General features: G+C 38.0%; 1 protein-coding gene across 6 annotated transcripts in view; it reads left to right on the top strand.

The window, feature by feature from the left end:
- LOC129766116 (uncharacterized) overlaps positions 1 to 19,583 on the top strand; it is a 326,710-nt gene that overhangs the window by 207,711 nt on the left and 99,416 nt on the right. For 4 of the 6 annotated variants that reach the window (XM_055766575.1, XM_055766573.1, XM_055766577.1 and 1 more), the window contains one exon: positions 11,720 to 11,775. The exons of 1 other annotated variant lie outside the window; for it this stretch is intronic. The gene's annotated coding sequence lies outside the window, so the exon portion shown is untranslated. Of the gene's footprint in view, positions 1 to 11,719; positions 11,803 to 19,583 lie in introns of all 6 variants that reach the window. One more of the 6 variants, XM_055766578.1, reaches the window with a different exon arrangement.

The raw sequence follows: 19,583 nt of genomic DNA, 5'->3' as shown, positions 1-19,583 counted from the left end.
TACTGGCGTGATTTATGGAAGAAGGAACAGTATTTTTGAACCAGGAATTTTGGTGGAGGCTCGGGCATGGTTTGGGCGGGATTCTGTGCAACCAGTGTGGATATCGTCACAAAACACATCATATCATATTCATATCAGCAAGGAACCAAGCAATGGATTAAGGACCAAAAACTTTATTTTTTGAACTGTCTGGCTCACTCTCCAGACTTTAATCCTGTTGAAAATCTTAGGGGGATCCTTGTACACAGAATCTACACTGAGGGGAAGCGGTACACAACGATTGAAGAGCTCAGGGTCGCAATTTCGGAAACATGGAAACAATATCGAGAAAATCGTTCAACAGCATTTGGTAAATAGTATTCCAACATGAATTTTCCAGGTTTTTAGCCGAAATGGCTAGGTTGCCAATTATTCACATGTAAATCAGCCGATCGCTTTGAGTTCCTCATTGATAATACTTATGAATTTTGAAATGGTAAATTGTTGAAATGGTTATAGATACTGAACAGCTGAAATTATCATATTTAAGCACAATAAATAAACAAACAACTCTTTCGAACGAAATTGACGTTAAATATACTTTAAATATTCTAAGCATTCAACAATGTATGAATGTTTCTTGTTGAAATTTCAACTGTTTGTGTTGCAACGAAATAGAATCAGGGTGGTCTTATAAAAGTTGAACAGAGTGTACGAAGTGTACAGTCTAACCAAGCTCAAGTTATTTCTTTTATTATATATTTCAATTTATTTCTTTGGACAATAATTAACAAACTTATATTATATGCGTCCATAGTCCGTGAGGAAAGCTTTTGCTTGATCGCATATACATATACGTTCACAGTGCTAAAAACATGAAAAACATACTTTCCTCTTCCTTATTTATTTATTTATTTATTTATTTATTTATTTCTGTATTGCGTAACTTAAGACCTGAGTCTTTTCAATGTCACATCGGTAATCGTAAGGTAGAACAAGCGCATGTGAACACTATTTATAAAAACTATTAAAAATTTTAACAATTAAAAGGTGAAAAAACTATCAATTAAAATGCTCAATACATCCTCTCTTAAATGCTGTGAAAGAATTAATATTGGATAAACTGCTAGGTAAGTAATTCCAATGAGCTACACCTCGAACGAAAAATGAGTTCCCGTACTTCGACGTACGATGTCTTGGGAAAATATATTTTACAGATCTGTTACTTTGCATTATTTGTAGCTTACTGTAAAGATAGTCAGGTTGTTTTGTTTTCGAAAGGCTGTGCAAAAATAAGCAACAACGTAGTTTACTAAAATTTACCAGGGGACACCCTATTAGGCGATGCTGCAAGTGGGAAACATGGGAAAATCTGTTCAAATTGAATACATAGCGCACACACGAATTCAAAGCTACTTTTAACTTATTAAAAGAAACATTGGACACGTCATCTAGTATGAAATCGCATGCTATAAAATACGGAAAAATAAGGCTTTTGAACAGTTTTAATTTGGTCTCTGTAGTAAGGAATGAAGAAGAAGTATATAATGAACGTAAACACGCATAAATTTTCCCACATTGCAAAGACACATATTTATCCCATGCAAAATTTGATTGAATACGAATACCCAAACTGGTAGCATTTTCAACGAATTCAACTGTGTTGTTGTCTAAGATTAAAGATGGTTTCAAATAATTAAGAGAAATACTATTCGATATAAAAACTGCATTCGTTTTCGTGAAATTTAAAGTGAGCATATTTTTAGTGGACCAATCTAGGACCCTCTTCAAATCATCATTAATTTTCTGAGATATTTGGACAACAGAGGCACTATTACAATCAAAATATAATTGTACATCGTCAGCAAAAAGATGAATATTGCCATGTTTTATTACTTCTGGGAGGTCATTAATATACATAGAAAACAAAATAGGTCCCAGAATAGATCCTTGAGGAACCCCAGATGATACAGGAAGAAACTGGGATAAAATTTCATCGCTAAACACAGCTTGTATTCGATTACTCAAATACGATTTGATAAGATTAGAAGCATGAATGGAGAACCCAAAATTAGATCTCAGTTTCTGACATAAAATTTCATGCGATATTCTGTCGAAAGCTTTCGAGAAATCCAATAAAATTAGTACAACCGGGCGACCCCTATCTAGTACAAGCCCAATATCGTCAATTATCTTGAGCATTGCTGTTTTAGTACTATGTTTTGTGCGATAACCAGATTGAAACGTATTCAACATATTGTTTCGGTTTATGTATCCACAGATGTTAATTCTGGCTATTTTCTCGAATACTTTCGATAAAGCACAAAGGATACTAATGGGCCGCAAATTTTCCATTGTGTCTAATCCAGATTTTTTCTTGATTGGTATAACTTTTGATTTTTTCCAGGTATCCGGGAAAACGCTAGTTGTAAAAATCGTATTAAAAAGATGTGTTATAGGCTCAATTAAAATAGGGCAGATCGCCTTCAAGAATTTTATCGGTAACATATCGACTCCAAGAGCATTTGAATCAATGGAGTACATAGCGCTAATAACATCATTTTGATTAACTCTATCGAAATAAAAAGCATCATGAATAAGTGCATTTGAATCTGTTGAACCAGAAATTGCAGTATGATTAGCGGAAAAATTATTACAGAAATTAAAGTTGATTTCATCAGCTGTAAAATTAATCGCTGTTTGGGAAATTGATTGGCCAATACCAAGTTCCCTAAGATTTCTCCACAATTCCTTCGGTGAAATTTTTGGATCAAGTCGGGAAGCAAAATAATCTTGTTTTGCTGTGCGTATTAGCCTGTTAACCTGATTACGAGCCCTTTTGAATGCTAGATGATCATTCAAGTCGTTACTGTTTTTCCATTTCTTGTATAATAAATCACGGTTAATGATAGCTCTGCTTATTATTGGGTTAAACCAAGGATTGTGCCTTTTATCACAAGAAAAAGTACGGATGGGAACAAATCTATCATGGAGATAAGTTAAAACATTATTTAAGAATTCAAGCTGCAGATTGGAGTCATCAACACTATAAAAAGCACTCCAATCAAAGGAATTAAAAACATCTATCAATGAATCAATGTGTATGGCTTTGTAATCACGATATTTGATTGGCTTTGAAGTTGGCATGAAACCGAAATCGAGAGACACAAAAATTAAGTCATGGTTCGATAGTACCGGCACTTCAATTTGACCGAATCTCAACACTTTCGATGGTTCATTTGTGATGAATAAATCGAGTTGCGAAGCTCCATTTCTATGAAAAAACGTAGGTTCATTACCTACACAATATAAGGAATGAGTATCCATGAGACTACAAAGCCTAGCACTTTTGGGTGAACTGGTGTTCAACATGTTAGTGTTAAAATCACCCATGAAGAAAATATGCTTGTAGGTAAAACCATACGAAGACAATAAATTTTCCACTGTATCAGAACAGTCCATTTCTGGAGGGTTATACAAAGTTGTAATCATTAGTTTCTCATTTTGTACAATAACCTCTATTGTTATGAACTCTGTACCAGTCACTCCTGTGTCATTATTAGATTTTGAAATAACATTGAAGACGAGACCATTTTTTAAATAGAAACATACACCACCTCCTATTCGTCCAACACGATCATTTCGAACAACACTATAACCATTGATAGTTACAATAGAGTCATTGATACTTTCGCTTAACCATGTTTCACTCACGCATATTATATCAACATTACTAACTGCCACGATCTGACGTAATTCTTCAATTTTGCACAGCCTACGAGCACAAATACTTTGACTATTCACAGAACATATCGAAAGCTTTCCATTGTATAAGGCGGATTTCATTACGGTCCCAGGAACGCACCAATTCGTTGAGGTGTAAAAATTGGAATCACTAGCCATTGCGTAAATAAGGAAAGGACACAGCAATAAAGAGAGGATAATATATGAGCATTTTTTCGAAAACACTAATTACATAATTCATTTTTTTTTTTTTTTTTTTTTCTAATAATGTGACGCATACAGTAAACAGTAGAGCTTATATTCCAGAATCCACAGCATCCAGGTAAAAGTACCATCCACATTCAACAACAGCAGCAACAGCATAGGCGGCATCAGCAGCATCAGCAGCATCAGCAGCATCAGCAGCATCGGCAGGATCAGCAGCAACTCGAACAGACTTTTAGGAGGGGAGCGAATGGAATATGAGGATAGGAGAGAAAGGAAATGCAAAAACTAGTAAGGAACGGGTTTAAATTGATTCACTTAAATCACTGTCTGACGATACAGTAATCTCCTTCTCATCTCCGTTTCTCTTTATGAGCAAGATTCCACCTCGCGTAAATACTCCGCTCAGCTTTCCTTCCTTCTTCATATGTAGCGCCTTGGATCGTAAAGCTCTGATACTAGGGCCCAAATTCTCATTTATGTAGATTCGTTTGTTTACTGAAAATCCTATCCCAGATAGTGACAATGAATGAGATCGTAGATACCGGGAGTAAAAGTCGTTCCGCTGTATGGTTATAGCAAATTGTAGCAGGATCATGTAGACTTTGCCCGCAGCCAAAGCTCCCTTCGAGAGCCGACGAATGTCTACTAGCGGGAACTAACTCTCGACGTATCCAAAAGTTCTACACCATGAGTGGAAGTAGGACAGCAGATTCTCACCATCCACAAACGGAATTCCACTAATGACAAGATCATTCCTGCGTGTCGATCTATCCACTGCCAACGATGTATCTTTGTTTGATTTCTCGATCGAGGATGAAATTGTAGTAAACGTTTGTTTATTTTCCTCCCGGAGTCTCTCCATTTCAGTGGTGATGTTATCACGAAATTTGCTGAGTTGTGATGTTAGAGATGAGAGAGAAGCACTCAATTTTTTGAAGTCTTCCTTGGTAGATTGTTGGTAGCTGTTCAATTGAGATTGCATGAGACTCGCCAGATCCGCAACAGTCATATCAGCATCCGATTTAACGACTGAGTTACTACGTAGTCGTACTTGTTTCTCTGCCATGGCGGGATATAACGTATACACCACCACTAAAACACTAATCGATGTCTTATTGTCAAGCGCACGTATGCCTTCTAGCAAAAACTCGGAATTAATTTTTGCACTTTTATGGATATATCACAGATAAAACGATTCTAAATCGACACTTTTCCAATCAGCAGAACTTTTTTTACGTTTTACCAGTCTCTGTGGACTTTTACGTGGGAAAAAAAACAACTATTATACTGTATGCACCGCAGCAACAAATTTTACGTGCGCTTCATTCTACGTTAGTTCTACGTCTACGTCTACGTCTACGTCTCCTTCTTTTGTTTCATTCTCTTCCTGGCCACCCATGACGCTGTCTTGCATCCCGCTGTAAACTCCATGTTAACCTACATGTAAAAGTTGTAATTGAACCAGTATCAGGGCTCGATTGGCGCTCTTAAATTGATGACTATTTTATCTGCGCTCCAGTGCACGCCTATAAAGCCTTTCGGGATAGAGGTCCGCGCTGTGAGGAATTCTCGTCCATCGACGACCCAATCCGTCAAACACATTCCGTCGTCGTCGTCGTCATCATTCGTTATCGAATGGTCATCAATGCAAGAGAGAGACCAGTGGGGCAATCATAGACCTTAAAATATCCCCCGAGGGCACATATCGGATCAAAGATGCAACCCTACACCCGATAACGAAGCAAAATGAATCAGCACGAGCACAAGCCCTTTCTGGAATACCCTCCGGGGCGCGGAGCCCCAGTGCACTTGTGGCCATCAAATATCGTGAATAGCAATCATGATTTGCATTCATGCCTCTCGAGTCATCCAATCGGATTGGATTGGAATAAAAGAATATCAACCGCATAAATCATCAGGCGGGTCTCCCGGGTTCTCCTCCGTTTTTTCTCCCTCGTCCACCAAACCAAGATCGGGGAAGGGAATCGGCCGTCGTCTCAACGAGCAAATCGTTAAATTGTGGCCGAGCGAACCGTAAATCCCTGTTATTGATTCGGAATCCGGTGGCACGCCTATAATTTATCGCGGATTGACATTTCGATGCTTTTCAGTCCGAACACAGTCCGGAACCGTTTTTTTTTTTTGTGTTCGCCTTCTACCGCGGGCTTCGATTTGGATTGATTTCAAGCAGATGGAGCTGATGGACGTAACGACAAAAAAGCATCCGCGATTAAGCTCGAGTTTGTTTCATCAACTCTCAATGGTGTGGAATTAAATGCGCTGATTGATTGGTCTGCGGCCGTAAATCATCTGTTGCTCACTGCTCTGGTGAGCTGTGATTTTTTTTCTGTGTGCGTCTCTGAGTGATGTCATATGGTTCATCGTGCAATCGATTGCGGGTGTTTGTTTTGGAAATCATCTGTTACTTCTGCGACAACTTTATCAAAGAGCCATCATTTCAAGTGGGTGGATCCACCACTCGAAACCACAGCATTCATAACGGTGGAATAACCGGCCTTAATTACTATTTATCACAGCCGACATTGGACGCTAGCTTGTGGCACATTTCTAGGTAAACAGCTGTCCACCAGATGAGAGAAGCTTAGTGATCCCGCAACACGAACCGCAATCCTTGTTTGCCCAAGCTGCGCTTTCCACACAAAGGCCGCTATCAGCTGTAGGTTTATCAACATGCACCACCGCAGTGATCGTAAGAGTGAGAGTGAGTGGTAACCCGAGCCGCCTGGTAGGTAAACGGGGAACTATGCAACAAGTTTGGCATGTGTCCTAGATTGGAAACTGACACCGTATCTCTCGCGCGGGGGCTTCCGGGATGAAGCGGGAAGTGGTCAAGCGTGGCGAAGGCCAGGCACACGCACTTATTACTGATTGCGTTGCAGTGAAACCACAATGTCTTAACTGGTTTTGTATCTTCGCTCCCATATTTGCGCTTTCCGCTGCATTGGAAGCCGCCATAGCAGTGAGTTAAGGAAATTTAACAAAGTTGGAAATAGTTTGTTACAATGTTGAAGATGTATGCTAGAGCTTCCTCCGAGACCTGTTCAGGTTAAGTGAAATCAACAGACATTTTTGGATGATTTCTTTCGTTCCAAATACTAAAATAGAGATACTCTGGAATCAATGTTTGAACAAATAATTGTCCTAACGCTTGTGGAGTGAGTGCACTGAACGAGTCCGAAAGTTACGATAAGTTAAAATGCTTCCTTCGATGTGTATTCCGGACAAAGTTCAATGCTCGATCCTCGAACCAAAAACCTAATCACAATTGGTCGGTATTCAGTCAGACCGAACTAAGTAACATAGTTATGATTTCGTACTCAAAATTTGAAGCTGTATAGTTTTAGTAGCTTTCAATCATTCTTCCCAATTGTTTTTCTACAGCTCATGGGTACTCTTTAACAAGGTCTTGTACTTAATAATTACAACAAAAGCTCTCTAAAATCAATTAAGAGAATTTTACGACATGTTATTTGCACTTGGTTCACTCTGACTGGACCAATTTTATTTTCTGACACTTGGTGCAATATGACTGAACAATTCGATGATGAAATCATATCATTTATTCAGTACGCAGTCAATGTGGATTTTAAATTGTAGAATTCCCTCTAAAACTAAATCAGTTTGTTGATTTGAAACAGTTGAATTATCAAGAATAATCGTTTTGCATTTCTTAGTAACTACTTAACAAAATTTAGTCTAAATAATCATCCATGTAAAATATTCCTAAAAATCGGGGTGGTCACGTGGAGGAACGTATTTCAGCCAACGAGTGATATCAGTATATTTTACTTTCGAAATACCATACCCATTCAGATAAAGCTTTTTATAGGAAAACGCTGACTAACTGACAGTTACAAAATAAGAAAATAAAAATATATAGGGTTTGCTTTCGGATGTGTTACAAAATGTGATTATCTTCTAGTCGAATTTCTAACTTTTTCCTATTGATACAATAAGTTTTTTTTGGGAGCTGGGACTGACACTAGTATTGTGAAAATACTCATGATACAGACTTAATGGAAAGAGCAGCATGAACAATTCGGGACTCAACGTATTAACGGACAAGTCACTCTCAATATTGAAATTCTTCATAAAGGGTGTGTCACATCAAATTGCATCACGGAAAAAACGCTGTAGAAATTTAATTTTTAGGAATTATATCTTCAGCTTTCGCTTATAATCAGATAAAAGTGTATAGATCACGTTGGCCATGCTTCACTGTCAATTTTTCGTAAATTTGGAAAAATGTCGTCGAACGAAAAAGAGCGTCGTGAATTAATCCTGTGCACTCATTTCGAGAATCCGGAGTTGTCACATCGGGACATCGGTAAGATGCTGGGAATCGCCCAATCCACGGTCAACAGAGTACTAAAACGATACTTCGAGAACCTAACCATCGTCCGGAAGGTGAAAAACGGCAAAAATGGATGCTCCGTCAGTGAAAAAGATCACAAGCGCGTAGTTAAGCAGTTTAGACGTGATCCGAGAAGTTCGGTCCGGGATGTCGCCAATAAGCTGAATTTGTCAAGTTCATTCGTCCAGCGGACCAAGCAGCGGGAGGGCCTGCGTACATACAAGGTTCAGAAGGCTCCTAACCTTGTGGAGGCGATCTGGCGTAGTGGTAACATCCATGCCTCTCACGCTGAAGGTCACGAGTTCAATTCTCACTCCCGACATTCTTCCAAAAATGGAAGTAAAAGTGACGAACCAGCCAAATGAGTTGAAAATCACTATAATACAGATAAAAAAAAAAAAAAAAAAAGGCTCCTAACCGCGACGAAAGGCAAAACATGGTGGGGAAGACGCGAGCCCGGAAGCTGTACACCGAAATGCTGACGAAGCCGCATTGCCTGGTAATGGACGTAGAAACCTACGTCAAAGCGGACTTTCGTCAGCTGCCGGGCCTGTTGTTCTTCTCCGCAGACGACAAATTCAGCGTTCCGTAGGAGATTCGCAAGCAGAAACTATTCAAGTTTGCCAAAAAGTACATGGTGTGGCAAGCGATCTGCTCTTGCGGAAAGCGGAGCGCTCCTTTCGTGATGACCGGCACGGTAATCGGGCAGGTTTACCTTAAGGAGTGCCTACAGAAGCGCTTACTATCACCATTGAAGCAGCACAAGGGCCCGACCATCTTCTGGCCGGATCTCGCTTCGTGCCATTATTCAAAGGACGTGTTGGAGTGGTACGAAGCCAACGGGGTGCCCTTCGTGCCAAAGAAAATGAACCCGCCCAACGCGCCGGAGCTTCGCCCAATAGAGAAATATTGGGCGATTATGAAGCAGGCCCTCCGGAAGAACCCAAAAGATGTCAAATCGGAGGCGGACTTCAAGGGAAAATGGATGTCTGTTAAAAAAAAACTACAACCTGACGTTGTACAGAACCTTATGGACGGGGTAAAGAGGAAGGTGCGAGCATACGGGCTTGGGCTCGAAGTATGAATAAAAAAAAATGCCAAAAGTTGTTTAATAGTTTTTATTTTACTGTCTAAAATTTTCAAAAGGATCGATCTACTGGGCGAATTTCTACAGCGTTTTTTCCGTGATGCAATTTGATGTGACACACCCTTTATCATACATGATCGGATTCCAAGGTCAGAACCAATCATCAATTCTGATAAAAAAAAACAGCTAGAGAACATGTGTGTAGATCCAATGCGCATGTTGTTGAAGACATTGCTGGAATCATAGCAGAGGACTGCACAGCGACTCGAGAAATAGTGATTCGAAGATGAAGCAATAATCTGGAATTCATCTTTGACGCACATCTTCTTTTTCAATGGAACTAACTGTGCGATACACAATAAAAGATACGACCGACTTGCACATATGTTCTCCTTAACATTAATCACCGCAGGCGTACGCTAAGCTGTGTCGGCATAACGGCGGTGTAATAGTCCAACACCGCATAAACCGTTGATTAGCAACCGTTGGCTCTCGACTTCACTTTTCACCATCAACGAGCCCGAGGTAAGACGTTCCTGCATTGATACAGCTACACTGGGTGATTCCCTAACAATATGATATCCGAGAAACTCAGACTAACGTTCCTGAAGTTCCTAACATTCGCCGTCTGAACGTCGAATGACTTGCGAACGGTAGAGAGGTAGAAAGCGAACGACTGCGATTCCTACGACACAATCAACAGAAGCGACGTGAAGAAGAATACATTCACTTGCGAGAAGCTATCATGAGCAATGCCGACACAGCCTCTGCAATTGTCATCACGTTTGTTCAAACAAAAATAAAGTCTTTGATTGCCTTCTTTACAACATTAAACAGTTCACAATGGCAAATGGCAATTATATGCACATGTTTAGTTTGGTTAGTCGATAAAATACGCCCTGAGAAAATCGATTGTGTAATTCCTTCCTTTATGAACGGGATCCAGCAGTAATGAATTTAGCCGTCCGTTTTGAAAACAGCAAACGTATATTTTTAATCATTTTTATGACAGAACAACGTTTGCCGGGTCAGCTAGTTTTCAATAACGTGTTCAGTCAGAGTGAATCAAGTATAATTTTCAATTCTCTAAAAAATATGTTTCAATGGGAAACGGGTTAGGGTGATTTTGAAAAAGAATACTTGCAGTCAATGAAAAATTCGAAATCGATCGTGAAAAGTTTGATAGTTACTATGTTTTACTCTTCGGCACTTGTTCCACTCTGTCTGAACAAAATATAATAATATATTCGATCAACTTTTCTATAACTATGAATTTTCTGGAAAGCATATACATTGTTTTTCGATATAAGTTCCGTGTTCATTGAAGGACAAAGGGAAGAATCGTCTGATGCGGAGAAGTTACCTTACATGAGACTGTTTATTTATTCGTCGTCAATCATGTACAGACCATTTGAATTCCAAATCTAAATACACTCAATGTTTTTCGCCTATTGTAAGGCTACTGTGATAATCTCAAAAACAAAATTAAAAATTTAATTTTTAAAATTAAAAGTCACAGTTTTGTTTTCAAATAAAAATTTACATTAAAAAATCGAAGGGTGAGTGTTTTGAGATATAGAAATTTTTAATATTAAATTTAATTTTTGAGTAGGATTTTTAAACAGTGTATTTAAATTGTTATTTTTCCTAAATGGTTCATTGATTTTGACAGGAAACATATTTCAATCAAACATCTGGATTTTGAGTTACGATTTTTTGAAAAAAACCTTTTCAAAAAACATTCGTAATTTAAATTAATCATATGCCAATGAAAATTATAATTTGAGGTAGTTTCCATCATAAATAACATGTTTCAAAAAAAAATCGGAGAGCGTCGGGTTAGCGGCCGACTGATTTAACAAGGATTTGCTCCACTTTAAAAAAAAAGTTGAAAATAATAAAGAATTTTAACACTATATGGAAAGGGAAAAACATATTTGAAATGATACAATCTCTTAGAATTTTGAAACTTTTACATCTCTCACAATCTTGCATTCTCTCCCTAGCCTATCTTTATTTCTGATTGTTCGCGACCGACAGCGCGAAAGAGGAGCAAGTGTTCCCTAATTCCAAATTTTATGTCCAAAAATCCTGAGCTATCTTCCTGGCCTCCTTCAGCCGAAGGAACCGCCATCTTCTTCAATGGTGCGATCCACCACTGATATATGTATGTATTACACCGATATTGAAGAAAAAAATTGAAATCTTTTTTAACTGCCTGTGTGTTTTTAAATAATTGAATAACCTTCATTATTGAATTCAGTAATTTTTTTATATGACCATTCCGATTTTGTATTAAATTAACATTTCTTATTTTTCTATTCCAGATACATAATAACATGTACATGATACATGATAAATTCTCGATTTGAACGGGTTCTAGGTGAGTTGCAGCTGGTCGGTAAAATTGGTACTTGTTATTTTTACATTTATGTAGTGATACTAATTCTGAACAATTGTGCTAACAAATTAAATACAATTATTTATTTTGAATCGTGTACGACAACAGTTTTATAAAAAAATTACAAATACACTGAAGTCGCTTTCTACGCGGATATTTTTAACGCGGTTTTAGGAATTTACGCGGATTTCGAAATTTACGCTGATTTCGAGATTTACGCGGATTTCGAAATTCACGCGGTTTTTTACGCGGTACGTATTAACCACGTAAAAATTCAATATGTTAATTGATGTGAATTTTCACGAAATAAATTTGTATTGTATCACTGATTGATAGTTGACAAATAAAAAGAGTAACAGATATCATGATTGTAGCATGTAAAAAAAATCAGTTAATCAATTTTACGAAAATGGATTGCATTTTATACTAATAACTCTCTGTTTTTCTCTACGCGGATTTTGAAATTTACCCAGTTTATAATTTTTTAAGGCAGTATTCTAGTCTAGAACCCGTGGCCGAGTGGTTAGCGTCATAACTAACATGCCGGGTGTTCGGGTTCGATTCCCGTTCTGGTCGGGGGAATTTTTCGTCAAAGAAATTTCCTCCGACTTGCACTGTGATCACGCGTATTCTAGAGCTTGCCACTCAGAATGCATTCAAGGCGTGTTATTTGGCATAGAAATCTTAACTAAGTACTTATAAAAATGACGCAAGTAATACTACGTTGAGACGGCGAAGTTCCTCTAGGAACGTTAGTGCCATTGAAGAAGAAGTCTAGTCTAGAAATATGAAAAAAATGGATTTTTTTCTTCATATTTCTGTAGTTTAGACATTCAAGAATATACCCTAGAAAAGGCTTATCGAAAATCCCATTTTTTACCGAGTTAGAGCTATTTTAGTGATGCGGTATTTAACCTGCTACGGCCATAACAATGAACTTCAAACGCGTTTTTCTCGAAACTAGCTTTTTCAATCTAGCGAACACGATATCGCAAGATCTACTGAGCTGATTTATGTCGAATTTTTTATGAATACAATCTGCCTGCATATCTCTATTGCATGAACCTCTGAAAAATGATAATTTTTAAATTCTATTATTTAAAAAAAAATCGGGAAACGTTAGAAAAAACGTTTTAAACCGCATTTTGTTTTTCAAACGGCCGCCATTTTGTCAAAAATGATGTTTTTACTTGTCCGAGGTTCATGCGATAGCAGCATCTTCACTGATTTAGAATCTGTTCGATTTTTCTGTTCCAGATAACCAGAAGATCTGGAATCGTGTACGCCATGACACATCTTTTTTTCAACCCTATCACTTCATCAACGTGTAAATATTCTAATTGAGGGGCTCAGAATGCAAGGGGTGGGGTGATTTGATCGAGTTCTCTTCATCAACATTTTATTTAGTTAAAAACTCAACTGCAAAAACGTTCCAATTTAAGATTGCTATACAATCCGATAGATGAGGTTCTGACTTATCTTCCACATTTTCAAATACAGCTGGGAATGTATTTGTTATGACCAGTTATGACCAAAAGAGAGAGTCGATGTAGCGAAATCGATCAAATCACTTACACCCCTTTCATTCTAAGCCCCTCAATTATGAATATTTTTTCACCGTTCTATTTTTGTTCTATTGTTAAAAGATAGATGAACAAATAATGATATAACGAATAGTAAAAATAATTTTCGTTTTATTTTTACGGAGCTCGAAAAATCGTCCAAAATCCATGTCACTACACTATATTACCCCCTTAAGATGACTATAATTATGCTTAGGTTTACTCAGTCCCCTGGACTCGGAAGCCATCCCATTAGCAGACTGTCATCGAGAATATGGTGAGGCGAGAATTCCTATGTGAATTTACGGCTAACGCGGACATTGACATTGGGTCCAATTTCTTATCAGTCGAGGTTTTCTTCAGGCTGTAAACCTTCCTTACATGCCATGAAATGAATTAGCTCGCGTATTGTATCTACAGTATCTACAGATTCTACGTCTATGGCATAACCAGTAGGGTAGGGCGGGGCTAGTTGGTCATAGGGGTAAGCTGCTCAGTGATGATATCTTGAGCGTTCAAAAAATCTATGGATGCAAAATAGCAAATTGCTGATGCAATAAAATGAGTAAATTGGAAAAACTTTTTATTAAGTAGGTTAAAAAATACGAACATGTTGTCGATTTTGCCAAAAATCATTCACTGTTTGCGCATTATAATATATGTTCTAGAAAAATCGGTGCATTTGCATTTAAAATTTTTAGCTACGCCTCGTTTTATTACGCAAGCTATGATCAAATATAGGAAGCATATGGTCTGCTGCTAAACCCTGTGTATTTGAAACGAGACAACCTGATACCAATCACCGCACAAACCACTTGCAATATAATTGTCATATTTGCATTTTTTGCTGTAAAATGTTCATTAAATATAATAAACGCTAACATTGAATATCAACAACTCACAAAAGGGCCGGTGGCTCCACTCGATTATCCCTAAGGTTAGCCTCAAACCATGGTTCAAAAGTCTGGACTTGAGTCGGGACTTTATTCGCACCTTCTCCCGACTCATGTCCAATCACTGTTCGTTAGATGCGCTACTCTTTCGTATTAATCTTGCCGACAACAATCTTTGTGTTTGTGGCCAAGGTTACCACGACATCGAGCACGTTGTTTGGTCGTGCGAGCTGTATCTTGTCGCCAGATCGAATTTAGTAGTCACCCTTCGGGCCCGAGGAAGGCAGCCCATGATGCCGGTGAGAGACGTGTTGGCTCGGTTAGACCTTGATTACATGTCCCAAATATATGTATTCCTTAAAGCTATCGATCTTCGTGTGTGATTGTCCTTACACCCTTAGTTTTTCCTTTTCCTTTTCCTTTGTGAGAGATCGGATCCCTTCTTAAGAATAAGATGAAATGTAAATACATATTAGATATAAGATAGGTTGAAGAATTGAGTGTGATGAGTGTGATTGAGAGTGTGAGTGTGATCATTGTCAATATATCCTCATATCCCCTCCTTTTCCTGAAGAAAATATGTCACCCTTCTAAACTCGAGTCGACCGCAAGTAATCGGTTTCCTATATTATTAACATTAGAATTAAGGAAAAATGTTTATATACTAGTAACAATACAGTAAGGAGTTCGGCTCCTTTAAACCTATGTAACTGAGCCTGTAAAAATAAACGATTTAAATAAAAAAAAAACAACTCACAATCGACGGTTGAACAAATTTTACACAAAATGGTTCCTTTTTCATTAATCGCGATTACTGTGATAATTATTCGATGTATTTATATTTTGTTTTTTCATTAATCGATATGAAATTACTCAATCAAAATTGCAGATATTTGATTATTTGTATTAATCGAACGATTAATTTTGAATTTCAGATTTCTGTTAATCTATCTTCTACATGTTATTCTATAATATTTAAGCCACCCTAAGGCAATGAACAGTGATCAAAAGTGGAAAAGGGAAACAAATACCGAAAAATATGCATGATTCCGCGTGTGGGTGTAATTTTGACTGCTTCGATATTAAACATTTTAAGTGGATCAATATCAAAATTCAGTTCGCTGATGGTTATATTTCTATTTGTGAGTTAACAGAGAAGCGATATTAGGTATGTACGGAAAAGTAAATTCATTTTTGAGTGGAAAATTTGAATTATTGATATAATTGTACTGGTGGGGTGAAACGATATCACGATATCGTACTGATGAAAAGCACGATATCACTTCTAGGTGGATTAATTCGATTTTTCCATCATTTAACGGATATTCGGGATTAGTTCAGATCTTGGTTGAATAAAATTATTCCTCTTGCGATCGATAAACCTCTACGCTCCATATATTACAAACCTGTCCATTTTCCCCCCACTATATGTCCATTAGGATGCCAATGAAAATGGTCATCTCGAATTTCAAAAAGTTACCCCATAAAAAATGATCACCACCTCGAAAAAACACCCCGATTTCCGGTGATTTTTCAGTTTTCAAAAAAATCAAATTTTAACGTTTGTGACACCAGTAAATGAAGTCCGAATGAGCTAATATTTTGCATAAGGTTATCGTGCAAATCAACATTTCGTAGCAAGTTCCGAATTAAAAATAGAGATAACTTTTCTTATTGGCACCCAAAACCATACTTTTCGTTTCTTACCGTTTCGATAAAAAACTAACTCCCAGAATGCCGATTTTTTACAAAAAATTTTTTCGAGATGACAATGACACGTCGAGATCTACGTTTCATGCAATTTTAAGGAATTTGGCATCAAACAAAATTTTCGAAAACCCCGATTTCCTCTCCTCCCCCCTTGGGTGATTTTTCGATTTTCAAAAAACTCAAACTTTGACCTCTTTGCGCAACTCTCCCTTAAATCCGATTGAGCTGATATGTTGCATAGGGTGTTTTTTTTGATGTGGTAAACATTTTGTAAAGGGTAACTTTTTGAAATTTTAGGGGCGATTTTGTCCCATACATTCATTGGCACCCTTCTTCTTCTTCTTCAATGGCACTAACGTTCCTAGAGGAACTTCGCAACGTAGTATTACTTGCGTCATTTTTATTAGTACTTAGTTGAGATTTCTATGCCAAATAACACGCCTTGAATGCATTCTGAGTGGCAAGCTCTAGAATACGCGTGATCACAGTGCAAGACGGAGGAAATTTCTTTGACGAAAAATTCCCCCGACCAGAACGGGAATCGAACCCGAACACCCGGCATGTTAGTTATGACGCTAACCACTCGGCCACGGGAGCACATTGGCACCCTAATGTCCATATTACCCGTATCGAAAAAAATTTGTACTTTTCGGTCTGTTTTAATTTCAGTAAAAAACATTGAAAATCACTTTTTTGTAAAATATTTGGCCAATTAGGTAGGAAAACATTGCAAGAAACAAAGTTTTGGGAAACATGAGTTTCTAAAGATAAGTGCACCCGTGGCCAAGTGGTTAGCATCTCACATTATCATGCCGGGTGTTCGGGTTCGATTCCCGTTCTGGCCGGGGGATATTTCATCAGAGAAATTTTTTTCAACTTTCACTGTGATCACGCGTATTCTAGAGCTTGCCCCAATGAGAGGTACACATAAAGGTGGAGCCCTAGGCGAAGTGTATCTGTATTGGCAAATGTATATGGAAGAAACAAAACAATGTTGAAAGTACTTACGGTTGTATAATAATTTGAGCCAAAATTCTCATGAAATCATTCAAATGGTTGTTTTTTAACAGATGACAATTATATCGTGGCTTATTTCTATTATTCATGTGGTAAAAAGGTCCGGAGAGCAGTCGTATGCTTAGTTCTCGAAAGCAGTAACCTTTTCGGTGAAATTTTGATTAATTGGTGATTATTATCTCACAACATACACACCGACACTGAGAGCCTTCGAAACTTCAACTTCATAACCGTAAACTAATAAAACTTCGTTTGTTTCTATGAACGTGGGGGAGTGAAAATGCCACATTGAAATATCACTTTTATCCGTCTTTTTCGACGTGATTTCACAAAAATTTACTCCACGGAATCACATTAGCCTCATATTCAGCGGGAGCTCTACAAAAATGTACGTTTTTGAGTTATAAATTACTTCCTGAAAATAGCATTTTTATATGAATGCGGTGGACAATCAAAGATAACCACAACAACTGACGTCACTATTTGCGATATAGTTATGGCAGCGCATGCTATGTCGCTCGAAACACGATCATCTTCATTGTCTTTTTTTCCAGGACATTGAGCTTGCCCCTCGGAATACATTCAAGGCGTGTTATTTGGCTTAAGAAATATCAACTAGTTTTCAAAGATATAATTGATGTTCTTCTTAACATGTCCGTTTTACCCCCACATCCCCTACCTGTTAGACCTAGGGTGGCATTGCGCATTTTGAAACGAGTAACTCGAAACGAACAAAAATCACTCGTTTCGAAATGCACAATGTCACCTCTAGTCCCAATTTAACGCGGTAATTCCTATTTTTCTGGCGAGATATTGCTGTATTTTGTGTTACGGTTTAGTGTGCTTAATTTGAACTTAGAATAATGTGATGCAAAGTGAAATAATTTGTGTTTTTCAAATTCAATTTGATTTGTACCAGGCCCTGGCCGTAACGGCGGCATTGTAGAAAAAACTCTCCGATTGGTATCGATGAATCCGAAAGTTGTTTGATGCGACATTTTTATCGAGAAATGATTTCCTTCGTATTAATAGAATATTAGTTAGCTATCTCTTAGAGATACAACTGCGATGCAGACGATTCATTCCTCGAACACTCAACTCCGTGCAAATAGAAAACCCGACTCTTGGAAACCTTATACGGACTCTGTCACTTTTATGTCTCCCAAACACAACACACACATGAGAACAAACACTAAAGTACAAACAACAGCAACGCTATATTCTTCCTCCCCCTTCCCTCGACCCTCCTCAATGATCCACACAATGTGGAAAGAAACATAAAGTAATAAAGTTCATGTCGCTCTCTCGGTGGGGCAGACGTTTGCGTCGGACGCCCCAAGATCCGTCCCGGGGAGTTGCAAGGGCTTCAGAGTGTAAAAGTCGGACAAGAAAAGAGCAAAATAATAGTCGAGTCCGCTGGAGTCGCCCCCCTCGAGCTGCTAAAGGAAAGTCTTTCCTCTCAAGAAAAACTTATTTTATTTCCCCATCTGACTGTGTAGCAAGAGTGTCCATCACCGCATATAGTTCAGCATGTTACACAGTTATTTGTCTTGTTCCTTCATCCTTTTGCTGTCTGGCCAGGCATAGTTCCGGGGCGGGGAGCAAAGAAAACGATTGTGTGTCATGTTCAAACGAGCGGGTTTTGCCACATAAACGCAATCTTTCCGCAGCATGCATTGTGCTGAGAGGAGCAGAATCGAAGAAGTCAGGCGGAACGGAATCTCAGAAACGTACATTTTTTTTTATTATTTTATATTCGTCCGAAATATCAATTTCCATATCACATTGTACTTTCATACGTTTCGGTATCGTCGTTCCATTCAATTTTCCGTCTGTGAATTCGAGAGCACATCGAACCGAAATGATAATCTTGGATGGAAGAAAAATAAAATGGGCAAACGAATGTGAGCAAAATTGGATTCAATGGAAGATAGTGAGCTGATGAATGTGATTTGATTTATTTATTGCTACGGAAAGTTTTCACAGATTGAATTGAAACAGATAGTGAGGCAATTTTGCGGGAGTTCAACAATGACATCAGCCTTCAAGTAATTTATTCTGCCGTATAACAATCTCCCCTGTTTCGCTATGACCCTGTATGGTTTTGTTGATGGTAAGAACATAGCCACAAAAATAAATTTGGTGTTATATCGGCGGCGAAATCATTTATATCATAAGCACACATTCCACGCTTTACGACGTTCGGAGAGGTTCCAGAGGAACTTGTTAAATCGAAACTTGTTAATTTCTTCGGAGTAAGTTAATTCACAAAATAAATACACTCCCTCTGATTGCTGATTCAATTACCTAACAATTTTATTATTATTATTATTATTTGTTTTATTTCATCCAACGTTTATAGTCTAAATGAAGAGTACTTAATTCTAATTTCTTCGTAGCCTTGTGCGAAACTGAGCTGAGTTCTCATTAAAATCAAACATATAAAATACGGCATTAAAATGACGCATGATCGCTCGTATTGGTTCATTACCACTGTAGTCCTGTCTCCATCGTGGCAGGCGAAAGAATTCGAAGGTCCTAAGTGCGTAGCCAGGAACGTTTATGTCCACTAGGGCCAGAAGGTTTGGAGCGTCGAATTCGGCGTTCA

The sequence above is a fragment of the Toxorhynchites rutilus genome, chromosome 2 (assembly GCF_029784135.1).
Source record: "Toxorhynchites rutilus septentrionalis strain SRP chromosome 2, ASM2978413v1, whole genome shotgun sequence".
NCBI lineage: Eukaryota > Metazoa > Arthropoda > Insecta > Diptera > Culicidae > Toxorhynchites > Toxorhynchites rutilus.
Note: the sequence above shows the minus strand (reverse complement) of the source record. Positions and strands in the feature narration are given on the sequence as shown.